Source organism: Equus quagga, chromosome 16 (genome assembly GCF_021613505.1).
Source record: "Equus quagga isolate Etosha38 chromosome 16, UCLA_HA_Equagga_1.0, whole genome shotgun sequence".
Taxonomy (NCBI): domain Eukaryota; kingdom Metazoa; phylum Chordata; class Mammalia; order Perissodactyla; family Equidae; genus Equus; species Equus quagga.
The window spans coordinates 67965915-67986478 of record NC_060282.1 but is presented as its reverse complement, the minus strand read 5'-3'; the positions used below and the strand labels follow the sequence as shown (position 1 = coordinate 67986478).

Here is a 20564-nt window from a genome sequence, read left to right as displayed (position 1 = left end):
AGTGCCGAGGACAGAGCAGTGGTCCTGCCTCACACTTGCCCCCTCAAGGTTCAGGAGACCCTTCTCCAGTAGCAGCGTAGAGCTGAAGGGATCTGGCACTGATGCAGCCACGTGGAGATTTTATGCCACTGGCACCCCAAGATCCGCATGAGTGTAGCAGTGAACACTTCTGATTATTCTTGACTTCGTTCGATTTGAGTTTGTGTCTCTTCATTCATTCACGTCATCTGTGAAAATAAAGTCCGGTCTTTGAACATGTCCTACAAGTGGCTGGAGAAGACCAGTTCTGCCAGCTCTTTGGGAAATGCCCCAACCAGATGTTGGAGTGGATACAGGCAGAGTGAAAAGAAAATGGCATTTGGAATAAGAAATCTGAGGTTTGAATCCTTGCTTTGTCATGAACAGTGAGACCCTAGGCAAATTATTGACACTCAGTTTTCTCCATTTCTTTGTAAAATGAAGGTAATAATGTTTACCTTTCAGTCCTACTCTGATGACTTGAGGTAAGGACTGTAAAATATAGGCACTGTACTCTGTGAATAAAAACAATTTATTCCCCATCTCCAATATGTGATTTCAGTGCTTTTTCCTCCTCTCTGTATTAAGCAACGACATCCCAGCTTTTGTCCAGCCTGCTTCTCTGAACTATGGACTCCTGGAGTTTGATCTTAGAAGATTAAATACTTATAGCATTCAGAGCACCAACGTGAGCACTGGTCACTTGTGAGTTATTTAAAATGGAAAAAAAACAATTAATTTGATTGAAGCCTTTAAATTTGCTGTTGAAGTCTGTTTAAATTGTAATATATCTTATATATATTAATATACATTATAAGGTTTCTTTTTTTTTAATAAAAGCCCCTCCTCTCAAAAAAAAACAAAAAACAAAAAACAAAAAACCAGCAGCAACAACAAAACTTATGACTAAAATAGTCCTAAAATAGTCAAAGGGGATTTTGGCAGAATTTTCTATCTACTTCCATAGAAAAAGACTCATTTTTATATCTCGAATTAGGAATCAGCTGGGAAAAGGTTTTAGTCACCAGCCTTCTTGAAATGCACTCAGAATCGTATTGTAATATATTGTGGTACTGTAGAACATAGTCAAGTGTGGGTGGTTTTTTTTTTAATTAATGAAGATAGTTTTAAACCTGCTTACAAATCTAGCCATTTTAATTCACAGCAGGCTAAACTTGGCACAGATATTCTCTGCTCAAACACGGGTGTAGTTGTGTTTTTTAACTGAAAAAATGCACTAGCTTATTTTTTTAATTCCTAGAGATTTGAAAAAATTTGGAGTATTTACTTTGTCCACTTTTAGTTACAAGCAATTGTGTTGGCTTCATCCCCAGCCCTTGCTAATTCTGGTTACTGTTTACTATATACTTGTGTTTTCAGTCAAATCGTTGATTTACAAGTCTTAAAATGGCTTCCGTCATCACATAGTGACTGCTTTTCATAAGTATTGTTTTTTGAAGCGTTAGTAAAGGAATTTATGTAACATACATATAAAAGTAAATCTTGTTGACCTTAAGGGGACTTTGCATTCTAACCTTTTCAGCATCTCTCTTAATGTCATGATGTAAGTAATGGCTTATTGTTTAAAACTGTAATTTGTCTGTGTGTGTGAAAGTGCATTTTTTTCATACTGCCTTTACTGAGACTATAAGATCTTAATGATTTGGTTAACAATGTATTTGATTGCTGTCTCATTGAATGTGAGATTTTGCTTTAGAAAATTTAAATGGAAGCCTTTAAAGATAAAACTTACATGAAAATTAAAGCTTAGCTTAAAATGGACTTGGATAAAGTTTGATTTTTAACTTTGCTTTCTCTGGTAGTGTGTAGTTTGATGCCAGAAAAAATGTAGATATCAAAATAACATCAAAGTGTTATGCTTTTAAAAAGTTGACGCAAATTAATATATAGCCTCAATTTTAGACATGTTAGCTGAAGGAAGGAATATCTCAGTTACTTTTAGTTGTAAATTTTCTTAGTGAACTGAAGAGAACTGTAAAAAGTAAACATCTCTATATAATTTATATGGTTGGAATAATTTTTCAAATAGTTTAAAATTTTTAGTAGTGTTTTATATTTAAGCAAGCTATAATTTTGAATTAGAATAAATTCAAAGACCCAAACAAATTGTAAACATTCAAAGATTGGAATGACCTTTGTGATTACTTATGTTCTGTACTCTATTGTATTGATTATTTTAAGCTTTTAACTTTAATTTAGCATTCTGGCCTTAGATTGGTCAGTAAAAGTTATTCTGTTTTTTGTTTTGTTTTAGTAAGGAAGCTTTATGCTGTTGTGTATATATGCAGAAACAATTTATAGGTAATAATAATTTTACTTTTGACCATTATTATAAGAGAAAATCCAGGAAATAGTATATTAAAAATATAATACCTTTGCTAAAGTTGTAATTTAAACATGGAATTTGCTTTTTATAATTAAAAGCTGTGCTGCTATGAGTAATTCAAGATGTAAATAAAACCCTCTTTAGTGTTAAAACTATTTTCTGTGCTTACTGTTCTTAAATAAATGAGAGTATGAGAGGCTTTAAAACAAATTAGCTAATTGAAAGTTTTTATTTAGGAGAGAAAAATCACATTATGAATTTCTTATCTGTTTGCTTTGCGCAACTGCCTTTTCCAGATAACTGAAGATAACCATCCCTTAGGTGTTAGAATCGCTTTTATTTTATCTAACCACTTCAACTGGAAATCTTTCCTAAGTGTGTTGTACACATTCATGCCTTTTAAGATTACGTAAAAATAATTTATCCTTTTTTATTTTTTGACGTCACATGAGTTTTTGAGTTGTGTTCAACATTTTGCTTTTATACTATATGGCCTCAGACTTTTCCAGATTTTAATTTCCTGTGTCTGATTTTTTTCCATGACTGTCAGCTATTGCTTTTTACTATTGGCATTCATAAGTCTCTTCCCCATTTTCTTCTTTTGATGCAAATAAGAAACCAAGTAATAATAACAATTACCATTTTTTGAATGTTTTATAATCTTAATATCAACTTGAATCAAAGGTATACCCATCCTATAGAGGAAAAAAGTCAGGTTTAGAGAAGTTCATTAACTTAACTGAAAATCAAGAAGCCAGTACATGGGAAGGTGGAATATGACTGAGACCAGTTTTTATGTATGTGTAAATATATATATACACACACACCTCTGTAACTGCTACCCAGATCAATGCAACATTTCCAGCACCCCCGAAGGCTCTCTTGTGTGCCCCCTTCCATTAGTGTCTCCCCAAAGATAACTCCTCTTCTAGTCTCACTTGCCATAGATGGAACTTTATTCCACCTTGATTAGGTTTGCCTCTTCTTCAACTTTGTAAAAATTGAATCATATAGAATGTACTCTTTGGTGTCAGGCTTCTTTTGCCAAGCATTATATCTATGAGGTTCACCCATGTTGTAGCGTATAGTGTTAGTTTCTTTTCATTGCTTTTCATTGCTGTGTAGTGTTCCATTTAAAATGTATGTATTAATCTTGTCGATGGACATTTGGGTCACTTCCAGTTGCGGCTGTTATGAATAAAGCTGCTGTGAACATTCTGATACACGTTTTTAGTTTTATACGTGTTTTAGCGTTCACTTCTCTGAGACAGATACCCGAGATTGAAATTGCTAGGTTTGGGCATAATATATGTGGAGCTTTAGTAGATACTTCCAATCAGCTTTTCGAGGGTTTGTACAGCTTTACACTCCCACCGGCAGTGTATGGGGGTTCTAGAAGCTCTGCATGTTCGTCACATGTTGATAGTGTCAGTCCTATTAATTTGTCCCCTTTCCTTTTAATTTTAATTATTCTGGCAGAGTATCTAGTTTGGTATCAGGGAAATGCAAATTAAAAGTTATGTTTTAGAGTGAAAAAATATTTAATGTAAAAAGTATGTTCTTATTCATACATAGAGATTAATAGTTGTGTGCATGGTCTTGAATATTGCCAAGATTTTTTTCTGCCCTATTCCATGTTTTTGTAAGCAAGTCTTGTTTTCTTCTTTAATCACTGATATTAATAAGGTTTTTCTTATAATAAGGATAAGTGCAGTATTCTAGAAACCACTTGTTTCATTTTGAATTTTATTTAGGAAATTTTAAAAGGAATTTAAGATGGTGAAGATCTTTATTTGAGGAATCGCGTTTACAGATGTTGTCTACAAAGCAGACTTGGAGAGAACAAGAAAAATTGTATCCAGAAATGTCACGCACTTACAAATTGTCCTGCAGAAGAACTCAGAAAAGATCTTTGTAACTGAAAAATCAAGGTCTTTTTTTTTTTTACATCAAAAAGTGACAATTACCTATAATCAATAGGACTTTAGAATTTTATTCATTGGATGGTTTACGTAATCTTTACTGTAAATTAATCTGCTAAAAATTGCTTGAATTGATTAGTTCTTGTTTTCCCAAGTTCGTGCAAGTGGCACGTGTTTGGCTTTCCTCTCTGAGTCTCGGGTACGCTGATTAGTCAGGCCGTCTCATCTGAAACTAGTGTATAATAGTGCTAAGTTGTATGACTGGCCGTACCAGTTTCACAGTGTTTTTGTTTTGCTGAAGTAGATGAAAGGTTTATTTAAGTGTGACCACACTGGTATTGCATTCCTGGTGATCTTGGTAGGTTAATGACAATCTTTGGCATAGAAACCAGGAGATGTGGGTTGAGCCTCTGGGATGCGTGTAGTCGGTTCATTAACATGCTGTCTCCCGAAGGACTGGGGATTGTTGGAAGCACTTGGTAGGTAATACAGCTTTAAAAACCTATCTGTCTGTCTATCTTCATTTTGTTTTTTTTAAACTCTTTTAATAATCAATATTTAATCATTATACTGTATGATTGCTTTCTTTAGTAAGATTAAAAACAATGTTGGCAATCCAGGTACCTTTCTTTCTCCAGTTGAATAGATGAAAGAGTTTAGCTGAAGTGTTTCGGTTAGTTGTGAACACAGCCATGTTGTCAGATTGTACTGCTGCTTTGTTTAACTGCTTGGGTTTTAACTGAATTAACTTTGTCAGGGTTGTGACTGATGCCACTATTTATTATTTATTTATTTTTTGTTGTAGAGAATGGGTTGAAGAACTGTTTAGAATAAATATCTTTGGAATACAAACACTTAAAGCAGACTGGTACTCAGCAAGCTTTGAGGTACCCTCTGCACAGTATTTGAATAGCTTGTAGTATACTATGGGTTTTGTAGGAATTTCAGGATAAATGTGGGTTTGCATTTATGAGGAGAAGAGAGAGACTGCAGTCCTGCTCTCTGTTGAGTATTCTTTTATCAGGCATGCTGCACTCGGTTTGTTTCCAGTATATTCCTTAAGTAATACCATTGTTCAAAACGTGAAGGAATAGACGGCAAGATTGTTGTTCATTTGAAGAGTATTCGTGTGTGCCTGTGTGTAAGGAAGGAGATGACACAACGCAGAATGTACTCATCTCCTCGAGCAAACCAAGAATCTATGTAATCTTGTAATAGGAATGGAAAATTTTGACGTTAGGCAAGGGAAACCTCAGCAAAAGCAATGAAGTGGGTTAGCTGCTGGTAAAGAGCCATCCGGACTGACTGAGTGAGTTACTGATTGTCCTATCCAAGGGGGCAGTCTCTAGAGAAACCCAGTAAATAAGTTATTTATTAGAACCACAGTCAGGTAGCCGAGGCCGTTTGTTTCTTTAAGGCCATTTCTGCGTTTTGTAAGTCAGTGTTGAGTTTATGGACTACCACCAATAAACTTACTTTAAAGTTTCAAACCACGGACGGCCGAATATCTGTCACCTCTCCTAGTCCACCTGTGATGCACCTGGAGATGATGATGGTTGGGGAACTAGCTTGGAGCTGCCAGTATGTTTAGGAGTGAATCTGCATAAGGGGGAAGGACATGTCACTAACTTTTGGTCTTAAAATCTTCAACATTGGATCACTGAGGATACGACCAACAATCTTCATGATTCATCATATATAAGTGACATAAGAAATTAAAAGCTTGCTTTCAGTTTTCCTGGTGTGAACCTTCCGTATTATAGATAATTTTATAAACGACATGCCTTTAAGTTACTTAAATTCTCTATGGAATCCTGGGAATCACAGTGCTGACCCTCGCACCCCGCTTTCTCTCTCTCATGAAATGTGAAGAGCAGAAGGGTCAGTTTTCTGTAACTTTATTTGTATTAATTTTATTGCTGTTGCTGTTTTGAACTAATAGCAGTGAAACGCCTGTATCCTTTTACAATATGTGGGAAAATGTAAACAATAAGAGCCTGTGTGCTTTATACACATACATGTACAGACTAAAATGTATCTGATGGTAACTTCATTATTAAGGGTCAGAACGTGTGTACTTTATATGCACATGTACACAGACTCACAGTTTGTGTTATAAGTATGACACAGCTTTGAGAATAGTGCTGCGTTGAATGACATCATGAGTTCTAGGAAGAATTGAGAAAAATATTATTAAGAACAGTTAGAGTTTCTGTGGAAATTTGTTAAACCTTAACCCAGTATTTTTGGCTTGTCTTGCCAGTTTCTGGGGAGGTAAAGAGTAGTACAGGCTGGTTTTCTGGTGGCTCCCTTTGGGCCGGCTCTGTCACTGGAATGGTAGGCGGGTCCCGGGGAGAGCAGTCTGCTGCTTACAACGTTGGCGGTAATGGCCTGCATTTATGTGGTGATGAGGTACAGGTGACTAAGCTTTGGCCAGGAAGACCAGAATGCTAGGCCAAGTTAATGAGCCACCCATGTCAGAGATTCTGGGGGAAAGCTAAGTCTCATGTCAGCCTCTGTGAAAAATCGATTAGATTCTTAAATGAAAAATACAAGTGAAAACTACAGTAAGATGCCATTATTCTACCTGTCAGATTAGTAAAATGAATGACTGAATGAGAGTCTGCCCTTTGTTAATTAGGTGTGATTAAAGAGCATTTTCATGAACTACTGGTTTGTGTTATAAATTGGTAATTTCTGAAAACCACTTTGACTTCCTATTATCAGGAGCCTTATAGTCGCGATCGATCATATTTTTTGACCTAGGAATGCCACTCTTAATATTCTGTTTCAGGGAAGTAGTTGTGTATCCAGATCAAGATTTATATACAGAGATTTCCATCATACAGTTTCTATAAACAGTGAAACAATGGAAACAGTGCCGTTTAACAGGGAAGAAATAGTTAAGTAAATGATAATACATTCTTACAATGGCAACAACGATAATGGCCAGGGAAAATAGCAGAGCAGTCCGTTGTTATATAGAATTATATTTAATCATGTTTAAAGATATGGATAGAAAAACACCTGAAAGAAATGAACTCAATGAAACTATTAGCAAAAGGAACTTCAGGGTTGTGGGGGGGTAGTGAACATTATTTCCCTCTTTTTTATACTTTTCTCTATTTTCCAAAATGAACGTCCGATTCTTTTGTAATCTTAAGAAAGGAAATCTAAAAAGAACAGAGTATTAACTTGATTAAAGGGAGAAAGGGGGACCCGACTTCATTTGAAAGAGCTGCTCCAGATGGGAGCGCAAGTTTGGAAGCAGAAGACGTGTTCTGGCGTCTCTAGGGAGCAAGTTCCAGGGACAGCAGACTCTTCTTGGAATGAGTAAGAAAGGGGATTACTTTTCTTTTAGAGATTGTTGATCTGTAGCATACATCCCGTAAGGGTAAGGATAATATCAATACAACTTTTTTATACCTTTTGGCATCTGGTGCTTGAGAAATTCATTGGAAATAAGTAAATGAAAGTTTGCACTAGATTTTGGACACAAACTGACAAGCTAAACCTCAGCATATCCTTTTGGAGTTAGCACAGATATTGATAAGATGGAGAAGATAGAGAAAGTTGAAGTGGAATAGTCACCAGCTTACTTGGTATATTTCGTCCTAAGAATGTGTATGTTAGGCATATGCATGCCAATCTTGAAAAATGGAAGACTTTATTATTTAAGACAGATTTGGAGAGGGAGAGAAAAAATAGTTGCAGAGCTAGTTAGGCTGGTCTGTGGGCCCAGTGCTGGGGGCAGTGCGAGTCTGGGCCCGGGAAGTAGGACCTCAAATTGCTCAGGGAAGCTTGTTCATCCCCACTGAAGATCAAGTTTGCTCTGGGAATACTGTTAACTTGCCATATAATATTTGAACAGTCGTGTGTACACATACATATTTAAATTTTGGCCCCTTTGTATTTGTTTTTTTTTTATTTATTTTTTCCTAGGAAATCTGCAAGTTATAGACTAAGAGACTCACATCATATGACAGGAAGGATGAAGAGTGAGACAACATTATAATCATATAATCAGCAAAAACCCATTGTTTTATAGACACTTGGTCCTGGTAATAAATTAAGTATCCCCAGGCAAAGATTTTTCCCCCCCAGGTTGAATAATTAACAAAGAAGTTAATGTATCAAATACTCATTTTTTAATTTTATTAAATTTCCAAATTAGGCTATTATTATTCTAACATCAATAACCTTTTCAAAGTTGGCTAATTTTATTCTTTTCCTACCCCAGATAATTTTGCTTTTCGCTATGAAAATTACTTATGCTTCATCCTTCGTTGATATGCTTTCTTACTATTGCTACATTTGATGTCCAAATTGTAATTTATATTTGTAACTGCCTCTCATTTATTAGTCATCCATTATATTCTCTCCTGTTTTTAAAACATAGCAAAACTGACTGACTCAAAGAAGCTTTTCTAATTAATGTCAGTTTTCCACCAATCGTTCTACGTAATCATCTTTAGCCAACTATTATCCTAAGAATAGTGTATTTTCCTACATTTTGCTTTAATTTCTTCTTTGTTTCCTTTAGATGGTACACTCTTTGAGGGCAGGGATTAAGTTTGATCATCGATGTGTCTGCCAAGTTTCCAGTACACAGCTGTATACAGAGTGGACTCAATAAATACTCACTGACTAGTTGCTGAAAAATTTGATGCAGCCTCCCAAAGTGTTTAGCATAGTTTGAGTGGTTTATGTATTAGTTAAATCTGACTCAGTAATTGGCAGTCCTAATGTTTCGAGTAGTGACGGAATACCTGCCTGCCTCTCACTAACGTCAAGAAAGTCCCTAATAGAAGAGTCTTATGACACGGCCCAAGGACAGAGATGCTATCTAGACTTTGTGGAACCTAGAACTACAAGTCTGAGAACATCTTTGATACAAATTCTCTGAAATATTTCTGAAGGTCCTGAGCTATTAGTAGGAGTTCGTTGGTTGATCTCTGCAACTTTAATAATGATTATAATAATTGCTGTAATTATCAAGCGACTGCTATGGGCCAGGCCCTTCCATATGTACTTTACATATGTTTTCTTATTTACTCTCTTAAAGACTAACGTGGTATATATACTATTACTATTTTATAGATGAAGAAACTAAGGCAGAGGGATGTTAATTAACTTGTCCAGGTTCATACATGTGGTAAATGGCAGAAGTCAGTGTTTGAATTATGACCTGCTGGGTTCCGAAACTTATCTGAATTTTACTCTGTCATAATGCTTCTCAGGGATGAGGATGCTAGAGGAAAAACTGTACTTATATCCAAATATGGGAGCTAGCTGTCAACATTTAGAATAATAGCAGTAAATGCTCATATTGCTCTTACAGTATTGCTTATAATCATACAATAGTTGGTGTCTTGCTTATTGAAACCTAGTTTTCTGTACTTAGAATGAGTATTTTCTAAGTGAACAGGAAGCTCATAACATTTGTCTATATCATTTGTGTTATAATAATCACTGCTGTTTATCTTAAATATCAGCAAATCTTTATAATAGGAATGCACTCATATTAATAGTCTTGACCAAGGCCTAGAGGCCTAATGGCTTTGTTGAAAGAAGCAGATTTTCATAAGGACTGTGCTAAAAATACTGAGTTATCAGTGTACCTAGATTTAATGGAAAACATGATGATTTTCTTAGTGCTATATTTAAGTGATTTGATGAAATAGATAACTTATTGGTAGTTTAAGGATGGATTTATTCACTTGGTCATTTTACCCTCCCCTCAAAGCTATATTTTACAACTTAGAGGAAAGCATTATCTAGGAATCGAATTTGTAAAGTGTATTCTAGCTAAAAAAAAAAAAAAAAAGATTCCTGGTACAACAATAGAAAATGTCAAAGCTCACAGGAAAGAATGCTGGTTTACTTCCTGTTTGGTGAAGAGTGTCTGAGTAAGACTGCTTCCTCTGTGAGGAAGAAAATGGACGTGGCACGGCCAGCTCCTCGGGTACCTACTCAGATCTCTTTTGGATGAGTAATTTCTTGAACATTCTGAAAACAAAACCAGAGTGCTCTTTAAAAAGTTCTGTGGGGCTGGAGATAAAGCGTTTGGGATTTGTGTAGGAAGGTGTCTACTTCCTGGTGGTGGTCAAGGTAGTTTCATAGGGGACTCTCCCAGGGCCTGGTGAAAACGTGGTGCCTTGAAAACAGCTCATTAACAACCCTTGAGCCCTTGCAAACCAAGTTCAGTCTCCAAATCAAATCAGACTTTGTTTTTAACCACGTGGTGCATTGGCTTTGAGAGGGAACTAAGCTGATGTTCACACCAACATAGTTAGCCCAGCGCAGATTTTACTCCGGGCATTCCTCTAGATTATTTCTGCAAGTGGGGCTGTGTTCTCTGTGGTCTGCATCCCGTGGCTGACCCTCCCTAGAAAGCATCTACATACTTTTCAATACTTTGGACAGTTCATTGACTAAAGAAGCCCACATTCAAAGCAATGTTTCTTTAGGATTTTCCTGTAAAAGTTATAACCATCCGTTTAACTGAGTATCTGGCTGCCATAATGTTGTACCCCAGCAGGGCAGTGTTTCGTCAGAGTCAGAGTGGGGCTCAGCTCAGTCCTGAGACCTGTGGATTTCTCTTACCATCTTGGTTGCTATCTGGAAAGCTTTCAAGACTGCCAGCTGTGTGGCCTGTTTGAAAGCACGAGGCCTGTGGCAGGAATGTGGGTTTACCCTCTTAGTATTGTGAAATCACTTCTTCTGTAGAGAATCTTGCCCTTCTCCTGCCTCCTATAGTCCGGTTTTAAATTATTTTTCTTGTGGTTTTGGTTTGTAAGTGTGTATTCATGGCTTTCCCTTCCTTTGTTCCTTTCCCTTCCTTCACACAGACAACGAAGAAGGGAATAATTAGGAGATATTTTTGTATTAGTTTACATTGTCAAGCTATATAGGCAGCTTCCCTTTTGTCTTACAGAAAATAAACCCAGGATAGTTAAAATATTTGAAATCATTAGTTTTAACTTACTTTCTCAACAATTCTTTCATTGTTTTGGTTTAAATATAACTATTGATAATATGGTTATAATTTAGAATTGCGTGGACATTAAAGAATTTACCCACAATGGCAGCATCCTTACACAACCACTTTTACTGTTTTAGTGTATTTTTTTAGGTCTCTAAGAGCTTATTCTATTTGTTTTGTTTTTTAAATGCTTTTGCTGGGAATGAAGTTTATAGATCGGAATTTTACCTCATTTTCTCAACCCTTTTTTTCTTAGCGCTGTTGAATGCCCAAAGAAATAGCGAAAATAAAAGAGGAAGAAATCACAGATGAAAGGACTTCTGTATTATCAACAAGCTAGATGATCAGCCCTTTAAGTCAAATATCTTACCTGATTTCTGTAAGACATGATCAAGAAAAGATTGTGAGGCGCAATGCGTTGCCTTCCTTACCACTCAAAAACTTACTTACCTACCAGTATTTTATTGAACATGTTGAAGATTTGGGCAGTCAAATAAATGAAAAGGCTCCAATGTGTAGGAGTGAGAAGTGTCAGTCCACCTAGCGTTTATCGTTTCTGCCCTCCTTTTGGATAAAAGGAATTTATCCAAATTGAAGGACTTGAAGGAGATGTCCTCTGAGAGCACTGATTACAGAACAAAGCTACATTTCTGTAGTCTGCCTGAAGAGAATATGTCAGTGGGAAATGGTTACATTCTCAGTTAGAGGGTATGTCATTGATTATACAGCTGAGAAAGACAGTGGTTCTTCTTCACACGTATAATAATACAATTTTAATATTTAAAAAACTTAACTATTGATGAAAAAAAGTTTCAGAATGCTTAAATGTCACTTTTCCAGTAGATATTTTTTTTAAGATTTTTTTATTTTTTTCCTTTTTCTCCCCAAAGCCCCCCAGTACATAGTTGTATATTCTTCACTGTAGCTCCTTCCAGTTGTGGCATGTGGGACACTGCCTCAGCGTGGTTTGGTGAGCAGTGTCATGTCCGAGCCCAGGATTCGAACCAACGAAAAACTGGGCTTCCTGCAGCGGAGTGCGTGAACTTAACCACTCGGCCATGGGGCCAGCCCCTCCAGTAGACTTATTATTTTTTTTTAATTATATTTTACATTTAGGAAATAAATGCTGTTTGGTTCCATATTTAAAGAGAATTTCAAGACCCTCCCTTCCCAGTGTTTTCCTTGAAATGAACTGAAGGTAAATAAATATTTCAGGGTTTTTGTTCCATTTTAGCAATCTGCACAGTACAGATTTCTTCAGTTATTGCCCTCATAGAGGCTTATTATATCATGGAGTTTGGGTGGCTTTGTCTTTTTAATGTGACTTTCCAAAAAAAATGCTGCTTGGTGTTATTTCTTAAGTGGTTTTAGACTTGTGTTATTCCTTAATCTAACACTGGGAGTCTAAACTCATTTGCACAAAGGTGGCTTTTACTCCACAGCTGAAAATAGGGTAACTCGGTGAAGCATACTACTTTGATATCTTTTTGTGTGAGTCTTTTTTGTGGTATTCTGTGCTTTATTTTAAAATATGACTTGTTCATGTATTTGTGGACGAGGAAATGGCTTTTGAAATTTACTCTGTATCTGAGAGCTGTTTATGCCCTGGTTAACAGAATTACCTTCTAAATTCTAAAAGGATATGAGAGAGAGAGGGCAGAGAGACCTGTGTAAACATTTAAGGATTAGGAAGAACCGAAATATCTAAAATCTTCCAGACAACAGTGACTGCTTCAATCCCTAAAAAGAATTTTTTTTTGGATGTACCTTTAAAAACAGATACATAACTTACTCTGCTGTAATTTCTGTTATTTTTAAGCAGAAATTCGATTTGTGAATTCCATAAGCATTAAATTTCGTATATGTGAGGGGAGGGCGAGGCTTGAGACTAGAACCCACAATCTCCTATTTTCTCGAAATAGCTCTTTGCAGTCTCCCATGTTACCACTGTTAGCAGTGACAAGTCCTGCCTCTTTGCCTGAAGTGGTAAGTTATACCCCTTTTAAAATACCGTTACTAAAAACAGCTCAAGTTTCTAAGCTGCCTTACATTTTCAAAAGCATTTGAAAGTATTTTTGGACTTGCTAAACATTATTAGATGGAAGTAAAAAGAAAGTGTGTTTCGTTTAATTTGCATTAAGGAACTCATATTGTCTGGAGAAAGGGTTAGATATTGTCTGATTCCTTTGGGACTTAAATAAATTCATCTAGTATCATAAAGTCGTGAGCACTGGATGAATTCAGATTAGCTAATTAGCCTTTGCCTCAGAGTTTGCTATTTTATAAATAGGACAAAAACCATACTTTTGTTACTTTCATGCTACTGTTCGGTTAACTGGGCTCACTGGTTAAATAATTTGACTTACCTGTCACCTGTAAATATTTGCTCCTACTTTTAGACACAGAGCCCTATAATGATTTGAGATTGGTTCAAATGTTATTTCTCTGGTGAACATTTTCCCCCAGTTGCCTGGTTTTTTTGCTAATACGTGTTTAGAGTGTACACTTCCATCTGAATTGAGGTCTCCTCTCCGGTTCTTCAGTATCAGTTCTGGGTATTTGATTTGGCTTGACTACTCGAGGAAAGCTTTTAGTAGGATGTTGTTTGTGTCACTGAGAATAAACTTTAAGATTTTGAAAAGATTTTTACCTTAATTCCTCCAGTCTAGGTTGCTGTTGATTGTAAAGTACAATATTGGGCTAGCAACTTTTCAGGAAAAATAAAAAGAAACGCTGTCACGTTAAATGTACAAATTATAAGATACATCACCTTTTCAGAAAATATGAAAATATGTGTGCTCAGGAAGTAAGGAAAAACTATAATAATTTTGCATTTTATTTAACAAATGATTATATTTTAAAAATGTACAGAAGTATTTTCTAAGATGGGCTCATTGGAACAAAAGTGCTTTAGAATATCAGTTGGTATTTTTAAAAAGTCTGAAATCTATATTGATCTACAGATTTGTGAAATGCTACATTAAATTAAAAAGCTCATGTGCATTGTTAATCTACAAATATCCTGAAACTTATTTTACTACGAACCCTTTTTTGTCAAGGAATATACATCAATTTAGGAAACCTTGATATATAGTAATATTTTTATAACATGTTTAAGCCATTGGGATTTTCTTATTCCAGGAATCTTGAAAATAAGATTGAGACATATGGGCCTAAAATTGTGTTATCTTAGGGAACTTAACAATTTCGCATAACATTGCGAAAGAAACACTGTAGCTGTTTAAAAATAACACCGTATTATTATTTTTTTTCTTTCTTACTGGTATATAATTTATTTGGTAGTTCTTGTGGATTTAAAAGTGGCTTGTTCTGGAAATTTGAGCACTGAGCTAGGAGTCACAAGACCTGATTTCTAGGCTTTTTTTGGCTGAGTGACTTTAATCAAATTACATAACCCCACTGAGGCTCCCTCTTGACATTTGCCTACAGCACATAATAATTACAGACTCAGTCTACCTTGCAGAACTGTTGTAAAGATAAAGTAAAAGTAATCTATCAGTAGGTGTTTGAAACTTGTAAGTGTTTAGGGAAATAATTAATTGTGCCTTAATTAAGCAAATGGAAGTTGTGGGTGCCCTTAAACCCTGTTTGTTTAGACTAATGGCTCTTTTTTTGAGAATGGTAGAATATTTTAGAGCAAAAGTGGAATTTGGAGATAATTGTGCCACTCTCTCTTTTTATCATTGAGGAAACTGAAAAAACCGAGGGATGTTAAGTAATTGGCCTTGAGTCTCATAGGGAGATCCAGGAAGAGGGCCAGGTCTCCTGACGCAAGCTCTCAGGCCACGCCGGCCTCCAGACCAGCCTAGGAGAGGGGACAATGGGCACCTGTTAAGTCACGTATTGTTGAGTATCTTCCTCCCAGGTATTGTTACTTTTCATAGTGAAATGTTACTGTTATCATTTTTAAGTTCCTAATTATCTTCTTGTTCAGTACTCTGTTTTGACTTTAATGGTATATTTTGGATTAAACATTAATGAATTCTCATCAATGAGAATTTTTCCTTTTGTGTCATGTTTTAAAAAAGAAATTTTGACAAATTATCATGTAATGTGCTAAAATTTAAATTATGAGAGGAAAGATAGACACAAGGCCATTTATAGTCTAGGTTACTGTCTTATTGTCACTTACTTTTACTATTTTGACGTTTAGAGCGCTTGGAATTTGTTAACCACCCCCCCCCCCCCCCCCCCCCCCCCCTCCCCCCCCCCCCCCCCCCCCCCCCCCCCCCCCCCCGCCCCATCACCACCACCCCGTTCCTCTTTTAATGTTTTGAGGAGAAAATGAGAAGGTATGTTTCTTTGTGATTGCTTTTGAAAACATTATCCCTTTTTCTTTGCCTCAAGTATTTATGAAGACAGAAAAAAGCATTGCTTGTTTTTATTGGCTACAGTTCACACATTTATTTCCCAGTTATTTTTTATCAGTCAACACACATTTGCTAAGTGCCTTCTACAGAGGCATTGTGCTCAGTGCTGAAGATTTGAAGACATACTATGGTCTTTGGCCCAAGAGGCCGTGAACATAACTTATTTACTGTTTTATTCTTTTACAGTGTGAGATCAAACATTTTCCTGTATTTAAAAATACCTGGTGGAATAACTTTCTCTATTTGTGTTCTTTCAGCTTCTTCTGAAATTTGAATAGAGAAATACTGCAAATAGAAAAAGTGTGAATAATTTTAGAACCCTGAGAATAATATTATGAAAGGTTAAATTGTCTATGCTTTAATAAAAGAAGCAGTTAAAATTATTTTAGTCACTGGAATCGTAAGTGTGTTTGTTTAAACTGTAGCACACCTAGACAGAAATAAATCTTGTTAAAACAAGAGCTTCTACTGACCTTACTTGCTTCGCCCATTCTGGGTCCCAGAGCCTTGACTGCAGCAAAGTAGAAAAGGTCTACTCAGCATATTTGTAGTAATATCTTTAAAAGGTTCTTTAAAACCTGATACTTTATGAAGAAAAAAAAAAGAAGATTAGTTACGCATGCCTTGAATTTATAGTTGAAATAAGACCCCAAACATTTCATTAGACACTATAGTTAACTAAAGCGTATTTAGAGACTACAAACTACAAGTGACCTTTTGTGGGATTTTGATTCAGTTTTCATCTGCTTCTCATAGAGGAACTCAAACCCTAGTCACTCTGTGACATTGGTCTGCGTTTGGATTTGATCTGAATTGTTGATTATGCTATTTTTGTGAAAAACATTTAAAAGTATACAAGAAGACACTGTGATACATAGTACTTTCTAGTCTGTAAGTTCTTTGAAGTCACGACTTTTTTTTTTTTTTTTTTTAATCCATCTCCAGAGCCTTTGTATATCCCTCTTTATGGGTCCTGGCATTATAGATATTTGTTGGGTAAATGAATGAATGGATTTATATTTATCTTTATGCATCATATTTCTCTTTTGTGTCTGATGCTATTCTGGTTTCCAGCAAGTCTGCTTGAGACTTTTCTTTTTTGCTTTAAATTCTTTATTACTATTTATGGAAAGCCATTAGCTTTTATTCCACTTATCTATTGCTTAAAACAACAGCTTGTTATTATTGTATCTCATAATTCTGTGGGCTAGGACTGTGGACAGAGCATAGCAGGGACAGCTTGTCTCTGCTCCATGCTGTGGAGTCTCGGCTGGGATGACCAGGAGCTATTAGGGGCTAGAACAGCTGGGAGCCGGCCGAGCATCCCATTCTCTTTTTAACATGGTTTCTCCACATGGCTAGGGTGGACTTCATCGTAGAATGGTGGCTTCAAGGCAGTCAGATATAAGTAGCTGCTCAGGACTCTAAGATAAAGGATCCCAAAGTCCCAGGCTGAAGCTTCAAGGCTCAGAAGTTCCAGAATATCACTTCTGCCACCGCCTGTTGGTCAAGCCGATCACTAAGGCAGCCCCAGTTTCAAGGGGAGGGCAGTTGTACTTAACTTCTCAGTGGGGGGAGCAGCAGAAATTTTATTCCTTGTCATGAGTCTTCCATAGTTTCTGATCTTTATGTACTACTTGTCATCATTCTTATTAACTTGATCATGCTGTGGTTTATTGTAGGATGCTCAGCGAAATGTCTGTTGCTGAGTATTTAGGGGCCTGATGGTCGCTGCTCTCCTCCTGTCTCCAGGCTGTAGCTGCGGCTTGACTTCTGGAGCACCTTCCCCTAGCCTTGCGTGCACGAGAGGACTGTTAATGTTTCTTTGGGTAGAAACGAGAGCTTCTTGATTGGGGGTTCATGCCCCAAATTAATTTATCCCCTGGTGCCGGAGGGGAATACCTATATCTGTATATCTGTGTGTATATGTGTGTGTGTGTATACGATGGCACCTAGAGAATTTATTTTATGGACTATTAAAATTTTTCCCCCAAGTCTAGGGAACTGACCTAGGATTGCCAAATTTTGAGTTTTGTTAAGTCATTACATGAAAACATATGATCATCTACTATCACCACCATTTCAGAAAATAAAAAGAAAATTTAACCCCACAAAATAATAAGCTTCTAATCTAATAATAAAGGGGAATCCTCAAATTTAGTAAAATTTAACTGTAGAAAAATAAAGCACTACATTTTTCTCATTTATGTTTAAACCTGGAAAAACTTTATTCTTGAGCTACACTGAGAGACACCTTTTAGAAACCACTGGTAGGGCCTTATTTTGATTTGCTGGCAGACTTTTCTAAAAACAAAAGCTGTACATGAATGATTTTTTGGCGGCGGGGGGGGTGTGCTAGTGAGGAAGATTGTCCCTGAGCTAACATCTGTGCCAATCTTCTCTATTTTGTATGTGGGACACCACCACAGCATGGCTGGATGAGCAGTGTGTATGTCCGCACCCAGGATCTGAACTCATGAACCCCCCCCGGGATGCTGAAGTGGAGCATGTGAACTTAACCACTACACCACCGGGCTGGCCCCTGTACATGAACGATTTTTATCTACATTTTATAGTCATGTTTATTATGTAAATAGGAAAATTAACTGGCGTAACGACCCTTATGAAAAACATGTGTTTTTAGTATATGTTACTAGATTCCTTTTAAATGCAGAAAGATTTTAGTTTCATTAGGACCTATGAGACAAAACCAGATTTACTAACTAATATAAACTAAACTACCAAATCAATAAGAGTTAAATTAACAGCACTGTGTAGTGTTGTCTGGCTATGACAAAGTTTTTTCCAGTCTGCTGAGCTCACATTCCATTGAGTTAGCTGTGTGAAGATGTTTCAAATCTCTCCTATTATTTTTCTTTCCTTGAAGTTGTAGAAAACTTTGTCCCTTAAGACTTGATATCAAAGATGTTAAAATAATACTAGTCTCTAATCCAATTGTAAGCACAAATGCAAGTACTGAAATTAAATGGCAGTGAGTTATCGGCTTTATAATGGTCGTCTGTATGATTTAGCATATCCATATGTTAGGTAATTTTAGATTGTCATCAGAATGAAAATATGATAATAGAAAACTTCATGGATATTTATATACATTCTTGGTCTTTGGAACTCCTAGTTTGAAGAAAAATTCAGCCACAATAGGTTGTTTTCCTAGCTGTCTCCTATCTTAGGTTTTAGAATTGTTTTATTTTCTTTTTTAATGCAATTCCTTCTGTCAGACAAAGTCCTCATTTTGTCGCATCCTTTAAATTTCGTTCTTCACTTTTGTCTTTTATGCTACAATATCGTAGTTTTTCTTCCATTTTCTTGGCTTATATAGGCCCTACAAGCCAATAATTGAATAATCTTGTTATCAAAATGTTTTAGGGCAATTCATTGGGTTGTATCTTTAGGTGAATTGATGCTTGTGGCTGTTTTCATAATGGCAGGTTATTAGAAAGCATCTTCTTGATAGCAGATCCTTTTTTCTGGGGGGAATAAGGAGATAGATAGGTGGAGCCAGAAGCGCAGAGGAGTGGAGCCTGGCAGAAGGAACTCTGACGGAAAACAACAGGGGAACAGTGGAAGTCTTGAATTCTGAAAGACCTGGATTTCCCCAGCAGTTCATCTTGCTTTAACTTGAGTAAATCACTTCTCTGACTTTGTTTCCTCATCTGCAAAATGGAATTGATAGATGGCTGTTTATGGGAAATACAAAAATAATGCATGTGAAGTTTGTGGCGGAGTAACTGATACCTGATACCTAACAAAAGGTAGCTCTTTGTTTTCTGTGTGTTTAGGATGTTAGAACGCTCATCTCCAGATCTTTCATTTTATTTATATTTGTATTGTTAGATTTTTATCTATAAATTCTAGATTCACAACTAAGTTACAAGCCTCTCTCGTGCCTTTTCTAATGGGAAGGTTGACACATATTTGATGATGATTTCCATAGCAGTTAAGATATGATGGTAAGGCCAGCGTTTTTAGGATAATACTTATTTTTGGGTTCCCAGATACTCCCATTAGTCAGAGGATGATGGGAGAACCAGTGTCCTTGAGAGTAGAGGTACTAATCTCTTTGAGCCTCAGTTTCCCATCTGTCAAACTGAGTAATTAAAATAGATCATTTCTAGGTTTCTTCCAGATCTGAGTTTTTATTCAAAATGGTACCATTGCCATAGGACCCAATTTTCTCCAATATTCTTCAATATTTTTGTCAGAACCTAGACATGTAGTAAAATGAAAAATTGCATTTAAAATTTTTTAACAAATTGGGAAAGTATATAATGAATCAAATTTTTGATGAAGTATCTTTTTTGATAATATTTCTTCTGAGTGACACTTGGATCCCTGGGTTGACTCAGTGAAATCAGACAGAGACGGTGAAAGTTTGACTAGGTACTAACTGTGCTCCTAGGAGAAGCTCTCCGTTTTCCAGCTTAGGAAGTTGCAGAGCTTTCCTTCTAATAGTCTAGTGCTCATTTTTGGAATACTATATTCTCTCTAGAACTCTGTGAAATATTGCTACACTTAATTACCTATAAAATTGTAATTTCACTCAAAGAAAAAGACCTTCCTGTGATACAAAATTGCAGCCATGATCACATATTATACACACATGTGAGCTGTTTTCAACTTAAAAAAATACCATTTTTGATGCTTGCTCCTTTTTTTCTTTTTTGGTGGATTGGTGCTGCCTAGTGGACAATCAGAGTAGAAGGAACATGGCGGGTGGAGTCAGGCAGACGTGGCTTTGACAGCAGCTCCATCACACGTTCTTTAACTTTAGACAAATTGTGTTACCTCTTCTTGGTTATAAAATGGTGTTATATAAATCTCCCTTTCAAGAAGACATTGTCCTACCCTCCTTCATTCTCTGTGCATTTAAAAACAAAGAA

At 36.3% G+C, this 20564-nt stretch overlaps 1 protein-coding gene and 1 pseudogene across 7 annotated transcripts in view; one reads left to right on the top strand and one right to left on the bottom strand.

Moving 5' to 3' along the window:
* NCOA2 (nuclear receptor coactivator 2) overlaps positions 1 to 20564 on the top strand; it is a 267879-nt gene that overhangs the window by 61606 nt on the left and 185709 nt on the right. Inside the window, exon 1 of one of the 7 annotated variants that reach the window (XM_046642259.1) lies at positions 4683 to 4766. The exons of the other annotated variants lie outside the window; for them this stretch is intronic. The gene's annotated coding sequence lies outside the window, so the exon portion shown is untranslated. Of the gene's footprint in view, positions 1 to 4682; positions 4767 to 20564 lie in introns of those variants that run through there. 7 annotated transcript variants of the gene reach the window in all.
* Positions 1 to 20564, bottom strand: part of LOC124227850 (carbonyl reductase [NADPH] 3-like) — a 128216-nt pseudogene that overhangs the window by 59772 nt on the left and 47880 nt on the right.